Here is a 10,720-nt window from a genome sequence, read left to right on the forward strand (position 1 = left end):
TCTAAACAGCGAACCTTAAAATCGGCCTATTTAATAGCCATGACATCACTAAGAAGAACTTGGAATTAGTGAATTGCAGGCATTATCAGTACATGAACTGCACTGTGGTAATATATAGGACTAAAGTAGGGATGAGGACCCATCCCACAATTTAACTAATCGTTTTTCCTTTCCTTGTAACACCAATTTTGCTCCCTTTTTAGGTCTTGCCTACCTGACAAGCTGTCTGTTGATGAAAAGACTTATTGTCAGCTTACAGTAGGCTCGGAGTTCGCCGATTGCCTACCATTGGTTGCCGTCATTGTCACACTCATTTGCTTGTGTCCACTGCTAACTTTTGAAGCTCTATTTTTCTTTTTGGTTAAGCACTCTGGTTGAGTGTGTGTTTTACAGATATCTCCCTCGTACTCTTGCTTGTGTCATACTCCCCAGCACCCTCGTTTGCTTCTTGTCCCGCGTTGCTTTCTCGCCCTTGCCCCAGCAGCTCCACGTTCCTCTATCTAGGCACTGTGTTTCTCTTCTCCCACCCTCCACGTCCTCTCTCTTGCCGTGTTTTGTTCCCCTTCCCACCACATTCCTTCCCCCACCCTCTGTGTTGCTTCTTTCCCCGCATGTTGTTTGGCCTCCTGTATTACCTCCCCTCCCCAAACAACGTGTCTCCTCCCCCCCCCACACCCCCCCCTCCCCATCAGTGCCTCAAAAACAAAAGACAAAAAAAGTGCTTGCATCATTTTGTAGGCACGTGCATGCATGTTACGCTTGTCTATAAAATGATACAGGTGGACATGTCAGTGCATATTTTTGTTAACTCTTTAGCCATGCTTCACAGTATTGCTAAAAAAGATTTTTTTTTTGATCTTTCTCAAAAGGTGGCAAATGCAGCTCAAAGAGCACTTTACACACAAGATGTGACAGGAGACAAAAGACAATGGGAAACCATGCATTTTATTGTGGCATTTGCACCTCAGGCTTGAAGGGGGCAGCAGCGGCAATGAGTACGGTTGTGAGATGGATAGCACAAACGATACAAACATGTTAAAAGATGTCATATTAGATCTTTGAGGTTAAACCAAAAGTATTCTAGGAGAAAGAAAAGGGAATGTTGGCTTTCATGGCTAATGTCTCTAAATGACCCAAGTACTCCATGCATTCACAAAGTACTGTTGTGCAGAGGCACAAGCACAGAAGGAACCCTCAGACAGAACTGAAACATACAGTTGTCACCACTGCCTTGAAGCCATTTTGAGGAGGTTGGGAAAAATACTGCTCATTTCTCTAGTCAATCTAGAAGATATTAAAGTGTTAAAAGTAACTAGCTTCTTAACTACAACAATGGTTTTGGAAGCTTTAAGCTCTTTCGAAGGGAAGCTAGTGTTATCCAGTATTGGGGTATCTTTCATAGATTCACATGCCTGAATCATTCCCCGTCGCCGAGGTGGGAGTTCCCGGTAAATAAAAAGTAGTGCCAAAAGTGTTAGTGTTAGTAGGCCCAAAGAAAAGGCCTAAAGCCTAGATCTTAGCAGCCTATCTACCTCATTATGCAAAAGAACCAAGAATTTGGTAACAACCAATCAGACACCAGCACCATCCTAGAACCCTCTCAGCAGAGCCAGTTCTCCTCAGATTTTCACCACACGTCGTGTGGAAGGGAGTCTCCCTGAGTGCCACTCAGTTTTCAACTTTCTTCAGCATGTCTGACAAGAAGGCCTTGTTCAAGTCCTGCAGAACCTGCGCCAGGAAGAGAGTCCATGTTGATGATCAACATATGGATTGCATCTACTGCCTCTACCCAAAACCTTCCCTACCAAGACTCTTGGGGATAGGGAGGCAAGAGTGCTATTGTGGCTTAAATCTTCTTCGGCTGAGGAGGATGACAGAGCCTCTACTTCTAGCAAGAGAGCTAGATCGCATGACAGCTCTTCCAGTGAAGGGAAGAAACTCCATAAATCTTCCCATTCTACTTCTGATTCTGTTCAGAGGAGTTCCATCATTTCCTCTGAATCAGCACACACTCCTCAGGATTCTGATGTCAAGGACTCAAAAACTGTGAGTAAAAGCCTTTCAAAGTCTCTGGCTTTCTCTCTGTCGACTATTTCTGTCACTTCTTCTACTCCTTCATTGACGGAAACCATCTCGATGACATCCATTACCACCAGCATGTTTTACGTGAACAAGCAAGGAGGGACAAGATCAGCAACTCTATCCACAGAGGCTCAGGAGTTGTGGGAATGGGTCACACTCCACAACATAACCCTCAGAGCAGAACATGTCAGAGGTCTCTGCAATACATTAGCGGACACGCTCAGCAGATCCCAATCGGATTGCCACAAATGGGAGCTAGAGCAGGCTCAAGTGCTCGGAGTATTCTGAGCTTGGGGCACACCGACACTGGATTTGTTCGCAACAAAAGAAAACAAAAAATGCCGCTTTTATGCCAGCAGATACCCTCAACAGGGGTCAAGGGGGAATGCCCTGTCCATGCGATGGTCAGGGATTTGTGCTTACGCTTTTCCCCCGATACCTCTAATACCGAGAGTCATACGCAAGGTGAAGTTGGAGGGCTGTCGTCTCATCTTGATTGCACCCAGATGGCCACGCCAGTATTGGTTTCAGGAGCTTCTATTATTATCCCAGGACCAGCCGATCCGTCTTCTTCCGACGCCCACAAAGCTGTCAAGCAACTAATGTCAGGTACTCCACCCAGACCTTCAGTCCCTACATTTACACGCATGGCTCCTGACTTCTTAGAATTCAAGGACCTGGATATCCCTCAGGACTGTAGGGATAAATTAGCGAAATCACGAGCTCACAGCACGATAAAAACTTACTGTCTAAAATGGAAACGTTTTTGCTGTTGGTGTGAAACAAACCAGGTTCACCCGGTGGAAGCTCCTGCAGAACAGATCCTCCCTTATTTGTTACATCTGGCAAGATCTGGGCTTTCTTTCCCTTCAGTCAAGGTCCATTTAGCCGCACTTTCCAGATTCAGAAAGGGGGCTCATGGCCCTTCTCTGTGTTCATCTTCTTTAATTAAGCAGTTTATGAAAAGGACTTTTCCGGGAGTTTCCTCCGGTCAGTCTTCCTCCACCGGAGTGGGAACTCAACACAGTCTTAATGCAATTAATCAAACATCCATTCAAGCCTATCCACAAGGCTGATCTCAAATTCCTCACCTGGAAGGTTGCCTTACTTCTGGCCCTGACGTCAGCTAGACGAGTGAGTGAAATTCAGGCTTTCACTGTGAAGGAACCTTTTCTACGCTTCACTCAAGACTACGTGCACCTCCGAACTAATCCGACATTCATTCCTAAGGTGCCGTCACAGTTTCATCTTAATGAACCGGTGAAGTTAAAGACTTTCTTTCATAACCCATCTACTCCAGTGGAGCGAGCCTTACATTCTCTCAATATCAAGAGATGTCTCAAATTCTATCTTCAGAAAACAAAACACCTTAGAAAGTCTGATCAATTGTTCGTGGCTTATGGCCAAGCTACCCTGGGGAATGCAGTGACAAAATCCACTATTGCCAGATGGATAGCATCAACAATCCAGTTCTCCCATGACAAAGCTCACAGGCCGTTGTTACGAAAACCCAGGGCCCATTCCATGAGAACAGTAGCAGCGTCTACATCGTTGTTTGCTGGGGTGACTCTGAAGAATATTTGCCGTGCTGCGACATGGAAGAATGTCCACACTTTTACGAGACATTACTGCCTCCAATCTATGCATCAAGGCGATGCAGCTGTCAGACAAGCTGTCTTGTGACATCTTTTTCTTTGAGATAATTTCAGGTACCTTATTTCCACTTTTCACATGTTTTATGTTGATGTCTTTTAGCATGACCATGGCATGTTTACAATGATGATAAATTTCACTTTGAATGTTATTGCATTACATGCTGCTTTCTCTTTGTTGCTTGCATGTTTCGAATTTTAAGATTGGGTTGCTTATACCTTTTGTAAACGAGTTGTGGATGCATCTGGGGAGTATCAGCACTAGTCTCCCACCATCCGCAAACGACTGTATACGTGGTATACTGCTCGCTATTCTGATTCAGGCATGTGAATCTATGAAAGATACCCCAATACTGGATAAGTAAACAAGTCACTTACCTGTAACTACAGTTATTCAGTATTGGTATCTTTCATAGATTCACATGCACCCACCCTCCTCCCTGTAGAGTCAGTTCTCTATGTTTTGGGACATTTACTTCCCACATGTGCTAGGAAAATCTGAGGAGAACTGGCTCTGCTGATAGGGTTCTAGAAGGGTGCTGGTGTCTGATTGGTTGTTAGCAAATTCTTGGTTCTTTTGCATAATGAGGTAGATAGGCTGCTAAGATCTAGGCTTTAGGCCTTTTCTTTGGGCCTTCTACTACTACTAACACTTTTGGCACTACTTTTTATTTACCGGGGACTCCCGCCTCGGCGACGGGGAATGATTCAGGCATGTGAATCTATGAAAGATACTAATACTGGATAACTGTAGTTACAGGTAAGTAACTTGTTTTCTTTTACTTGAAAAATCTTAAAGGAAGGTCAAGCAGTGTAGCATTGTGGCGGTGCTGTCCCTGTCCTAGTGAGCCATACTGACATCTCCTTAGTTGACTCCCAGAAAAAGATTGTGGGAAAAAACAAACACTTCCTAACCCATTTCCTAGAATAATGCACGGCATGCGAATTTAGAAGAGCTTTGAGCTGCAAATCCATTGCTACAGGTAAGCGATGTCTTAAGCAATTGGCAGAAAAAATTCTTTTGTTGCTGTTCTGAAGTGTAAAATGGTGCTTGTATCAGTGTTTGAAGAACAAATGACTTGGCAGCACAAGATAAGGCGAATCAAAAAGGTAGTGAGAGACATGGCACTTTATTATCTCAAACCTACAGCTCTACACAAAATAAAATATCAAGCAGACATTGAAAAGGGTTTTTTTTTTTTTCATCTTTTTTTTTGTAATTGGCTGTTATTCACCACCATAATATAGGGTTGTTAATGTAATTATTAACCCAAATTCTTGTATACTATTTTTTTATTTTCTGGCTAATTGAGTGATAGTCACTGAATAGAACACAGACTATTTTTTGTTATTTATGCAACTCTTATGCTTAAGCGGTTTACTAAAACATCAAAATACATTTACAAAATTGAAATCCTAAGGAGCAGGTATCTACCTGGGAATCTCCACTGTTCACAACATCCTTTGACTCCAAACTCTCAGTTTGAACTCCTGCAGGATTGGATGTTCTGTACCTTCCTAAAACCCAAACCAACCAGTACAGAATTCCTCATGTTCACCAATAGTAACTAACAATCACAAATTGAAGCCCAACTCTCACTTTTAAAATCAACTTTTGAATGGGTTTATCGTCTTGCTGCCCCCGTTCTAAATCGCTTGGTTTCATCCTTTACACCAACCTCTCTACTAAGAATATATAACCTAGACAGTAGGGTGCAAACTACCCTTCCTGAAGAAAGATAAACCCTACCCAAGAGAGACTCCAGAACAGTAAACCAAGCATTAGACCTCTTGCACCTACATAGAGGTAATTCCATGCTCTGAGTCTACCTTAGATACTGACTGCTCTAAAAGGCAATGTACATGTGACAGCATGTCTCATCAAAGGCCTAAAGAAATTTGAGAAAACCATTGCAACCCTGATAGAACTACAAAGGCTTCCTCTCCAAGTCCCATTATCATCCAGATTATGTGCATCCCATAAAAGGCAACCAGAGCTAGACCTTGCAATATGGCAGAGCAACTAACTACTTTAGGTTGACAGTGCAACATCAGAAGCGAGGACATAGCCAGATGGAAATAAAAACTACAAAGAATACAAACCTTCCCCATCTATGCTCCTAGCATGTGGAACATCCACATCAACGTCAAAACTGCCCCACAGCAATTCAGAACGGAGCTGAAGGCCTACCTTTTCAGAGCAGATTACATCTCTCCAAGGTGGCATTCACCATTCATGAGCATCTTGAATCCTTCGAAGTGTTCCTGAACTGTAATTGAGGGCTCCTGCCCTTGTTCAGCGCCGGGTTCCTTCCTTGCTAGGTTCGAGCTCTACAAATACATCTGTTTACCTAAACGTAGATATAAAGAGGTTTCTAAAACCAGACCTCCAGAAAACAAAGTCTTTATCTTAAGGACGCCACTCAAATATAAAATGCCTAGTTTGGTGCAAAAGAGACCCCGGAGTAGGATTTTAAAATGCGCATGTGTGGAGGTTCAGCAGTTTGGCAAGCTTGGTTGATTTGTTGAACCATTCAGTTGTACATTGACCATGCATTGGCTTGCTTGATGTGGGGGTTTTTTTTGTGGGCTGTATTTGATTCACTATTAAATTCAATGTACATTTATTATAAATGTATAGCTTTTATTGTTCATCTCTAACAAGTTTGTTGATAGTAGATGAATCACCTGAGGGGTGGTGTTTGATGGTATATTTATGGATGAAAGTGTTGTTTCTTTCATCAATTTGAGGTAGGCTTTCAACAATGGTTCCCAGCCAACAAGAACTCACTTATAGTTTGTCCAATTATTAATTGGTTTCTGCTACAGAGAAATACAAGGCATAAGCTCTACTGAAAGTGAACAATGGAACCAAGAAGCGATATCGAAGACTGATAACAGATAAACAGTGTATCAACGCAACATCTGTACGAGAAGATACAAAAGATAAATGGTAGAAATTGTGATTTACGTATTTTGAGTCGATCAGTAAAGTTCAGAAGTCCAACAACGCATTTCTCAGTTTGGACCTGCGGTTTGGACATGCAATTTCATGACATTTGGGTGTAGTGGACCAGTGGAGTAAGACATCGATTGTATAGTTCTAAATGCCAAGAACGGTTCTAGCTTTCAATACACTGGTTTGAGTATAAGGAGTCTGGCATGTAATGGTTCATTTGCAGGTATTAAGGATTTAGTGAGGTAGGCGGAGAACGTGGAACAAGCTGGAAAGTGTTTTCAGTAATGCCCCGAAGATCATTTATTGAACTAAATGCTGTTTAGCCATAATAAAAACATCAGGATTTTAAGAGCACAGCCCGAGGAAGATTTCTGACACGCTTATCGTTTTCTGAATTTTGCTACTCATGGCACCATCAGTAGTTGTGGTATATGGTGTTGTAGATCTGTTGCATTTTCTTGAATACTGATTGCAACTCAGTGGAGAGTCGTAGGCATTTGCACAAATATACAGCATAATAAATATATACAATCGGTATAGGGGCAAGTCCAAATTTTAAAGCAAACCTGTGGGACCTGTGAGAAAGAAGGCCCCATCTCTGAACGCCTTGAGGCATGCACTAAGGACTTCTTTTTAATGTACCACAAACCACACCCCAAAAAGGCGGGTTGGGCTCCAATGCAACCTTGTCCCTTGATTGGGAGAGGTGTGGCGCCGCGGCCAGGGCGACTGACGCTGGGGATCACGGTTCGATCCCCGGCTCTGGTGGCAGGGGTCTGCCCAGCACCATGCGACTCTGGGCAATAGCTCGCTTAATCTTCCCAATGGCCCCCAGCGCCGTGATACCCCTTCGGGGGGGTGTTGTGCGCTATACAAGTACTGGATTTATATTGGGGAGGATAATAACTGGGTGTGACCCTGGATCATGACTGTAAAACATACTTACAGAGGTTACCGCTCATCTTTGCCATGTTTTCTGCATCAGCATTATCCATGGCCACCAACAAAACTCCCTTACCCTGCCTGTGGTTGAGCTCCTACTGTTATGATCCCCATGGGCTGAGTTGACCATCTCTTCTGAAACCACATGATGAATTAACTAGTTTCAGTGGTTCCCAACTCGATTAACCGTTCATGCACACAACTAACATTACCAATTGAATCTCTTAGCCTGCTTTCCGCTACATACCATTTAAACTCGTACAATAATAGGGCCATTTAACTACATACATTGAAGTTCTGCACCTCCGCAATGTATTCCCCTCCTGAACCAAACAAAAATCCTATTTCATTGTGCAGCAACATAATCAAATGCAAAGCACGTCATGAACACGGCTGCCCATCTTCACCTGCATGCTGTTTCCTGATTGGACCAATTGGTCTTGATAAGATGGAGCAGTGGCTTAGGACTGGACCTGATCTGAAGCGGTGTGTCCCATAGCAGATAACCAGAAGTCTGCTACAGCCCGCCCAGCCTTCCAGACCCCTCCACTGTATCCCTGAGAACCAGGGTTTCCATCTCACTAAAAAGACATTACTCAGAAAATGTGACCTTTCTGTCCACTGTGCACACTTCCTCCTTACAGCCCATGGTCAGGTTTTCCATAAAACGTTGCTGCAGTTCATGCCATTTAAGGCGCATTCAGCATCCACTCACACAGTGGAAAGAACTGATATTTTGGTGAAGAAATCCTTGATTTGTTTTCTTCATTGCAATTGAAACCCTTTTCTCTTGGACCAGCTGCAGTTTCGCAATCTTATTCCTGGTCAAAGTATCGACGAAAGGAAACCTCTCCTCTACATCTCTGCCTTAGTGGCCGATCACTCGCGTTAAATGTCTTCTCTGACAACATACAGAACACTGCATTTACCTCCACTATTCAGTACCATCCTTTCTTACAGCTTCACTGCCCTCATGAGCCCGTCTTCATTTTACCATTCACGTCACAGCCCTCTAATTAGTGTTGATAGGTAAAAATGGCTGCATGATGGAATTTCTGCAGGCTGCCAGCACTGTTCATGGGCTGGTAACACAGTGACGCGTTGGCACGCTGAGGGTGCAGCCCAGCATGTTCCCAGGTCAGACCTTATTGCCATTCCATCCAAAACAGTGTCTTGGCCCTGACATACAGCTCAACAAACTCATTCAGAGACTGAATGCTGTCTCCATGAATCCCTTTGAAAGTGGATGCTCTAAAGATGCTGCCACTCCCAGTTGTCTTGTGTCTCGGACAGAGAGGGGACCTCTGGGGTATATGCATGTCCTTGCTTGGCTTGGACCTCCTGGAGTGCCCTCTAGCCTTATTCTAGGAGAGAGGATGGCATGATTATGGAACTGCAAAGAAAATCTTTGTACAGGTTCCCCAAAACGTGTATGGCAAGAGGAATTTTATGGCAAGAATATTTAGTTCCTTATACAGTTTGTTTTGCGTCCTGTCTGTACAAATGTTTCGAAACTGGAGAAGTTTCTAGCGGTGTTCTTTCTTTGCTGCAAGGAAAGGCCCTGATGAACGGTAGCATAACATGGTAGTGCATGAGTAACATGGAAGAGAAGCATGGTACATGCGTGTAATTTCATTTGGTGGGAACCGTGAGTCCTCATATCTTTGAGGAACATCAAGCAAGGCAAGGCATCGACCGCAGAAGGTTCTGAATGGGAGTGTGCAGAGATTGTTTACTCAGAAGGATACAAGGAACAAATACATTGGGGGAGACTTGCTTCCTGTTCTTTTAAACCATGTGAAAGAAAACATGTTTCCAGTTTTGGAGAAAGTACACCAAAGACCGTGTCTTAAGTCCGTTCCAGAGTTCTACTGAACCACGTCTTGCTATTCAGCCTCATGTCCTGGATGTAGTGATGAGGAAATGGACAAACCCAGATAATATGATCTACCAAGATTTATGCAGTGACCCTTTGTGGCTATAAATTCTAAAATACCCAACTCTGTGGCAGAGGATTCCTTGGTTGGCAGCTTGGTGGGCAGGACATCAGTGGCTGAGCAGGCAGCAATCAACGACTATGCACATAATAAGATTGATTCTATCCTGAAAACAGTGTTCTGGCTCTCGTGTAGCTCTTAGGCCGGCATTTATGTAGCTAATTCTGCTTGGTCTTTAATTATAGACTTTAATAACCTCTTATAAATAGCTTAATTTGAGCCTGTTGTTGCAGGTGGAGCCCCCGAGGACTTACTTTTCCTCAACAGACTTTGAGACCGAGAAAGAGAGAGAAACACACAAGGAGTGAAAGATGGAAAAACAGTTACAACGAGGAAAAACAGGGATGACAAAGAACCTGAGAAAGTGAAATAAAGGGGCAGGAAGTGTCTTGTGTTGGATGGAAGAGGCATAAGGTGTTATCTGGACTACGCTGCCTTGGCATTTGGCACCCCGACGTTCGATAGTGCCGGCCACAGGTTTCTAATTAAAACTTTGACTCCAGCACTTATTTTACAAATTAAGTACTGGGCGGAATGTGCATAATTCTCCGCATTAGAGGTAGGAATGAAGAGACAAATTGAATATTTGCTAGACATAATCTTATCTGAAGACTATGAATATAGTTTCTGCTTTGAAATGTTCTGCACTATAAATGTTTTGTGAGGGTACTTGCTTGTTGGGCAAGAGTTGGAGGAGGAAATTTAGAATCCTGTCAATCTGATTCTTAGTCTTGTACAATTTCCGGAGTAAGTCGCTCAGACTGCATTACCAACAAGGGCAGCAACAGTCTGCCTAAAATTCTTGGGGTAAAAGCTTTTTGGGAAATTTTCCTCCCAAGCAAAACAGAGCACTTGTTAAAATACGAAACACGCACAACTCCTGCCAACATCGGGAGTTGCCTAATCTGCCGGTGGGAGGTCATATCCTGTTGTTCAGAGAAGTATAGGAATTATCCTCTTCAGATGTCAAGGTATTACAGATAATCGGTCAAGGCTACAATATCGAATTTGTATCCCTTCCATCTAACTCTGTGGTCAAGGGAACTTCTTGGCCTCTTTTTCTAAAGAAGAAGGAAGCTTTCCTTCAG

This window comes from Triturus cristatus, chromosome 8, assembly GCF_964204655.1.
Source record: "Triturus cristatus chromosome 8, aTriCri1.1, whole genome shotgun sequence".
NCBI lineage: Eukaryota > Metazoa > Chordata > Amphibia > Caudata > Salamandridae > Triturus > Triturus cristatus.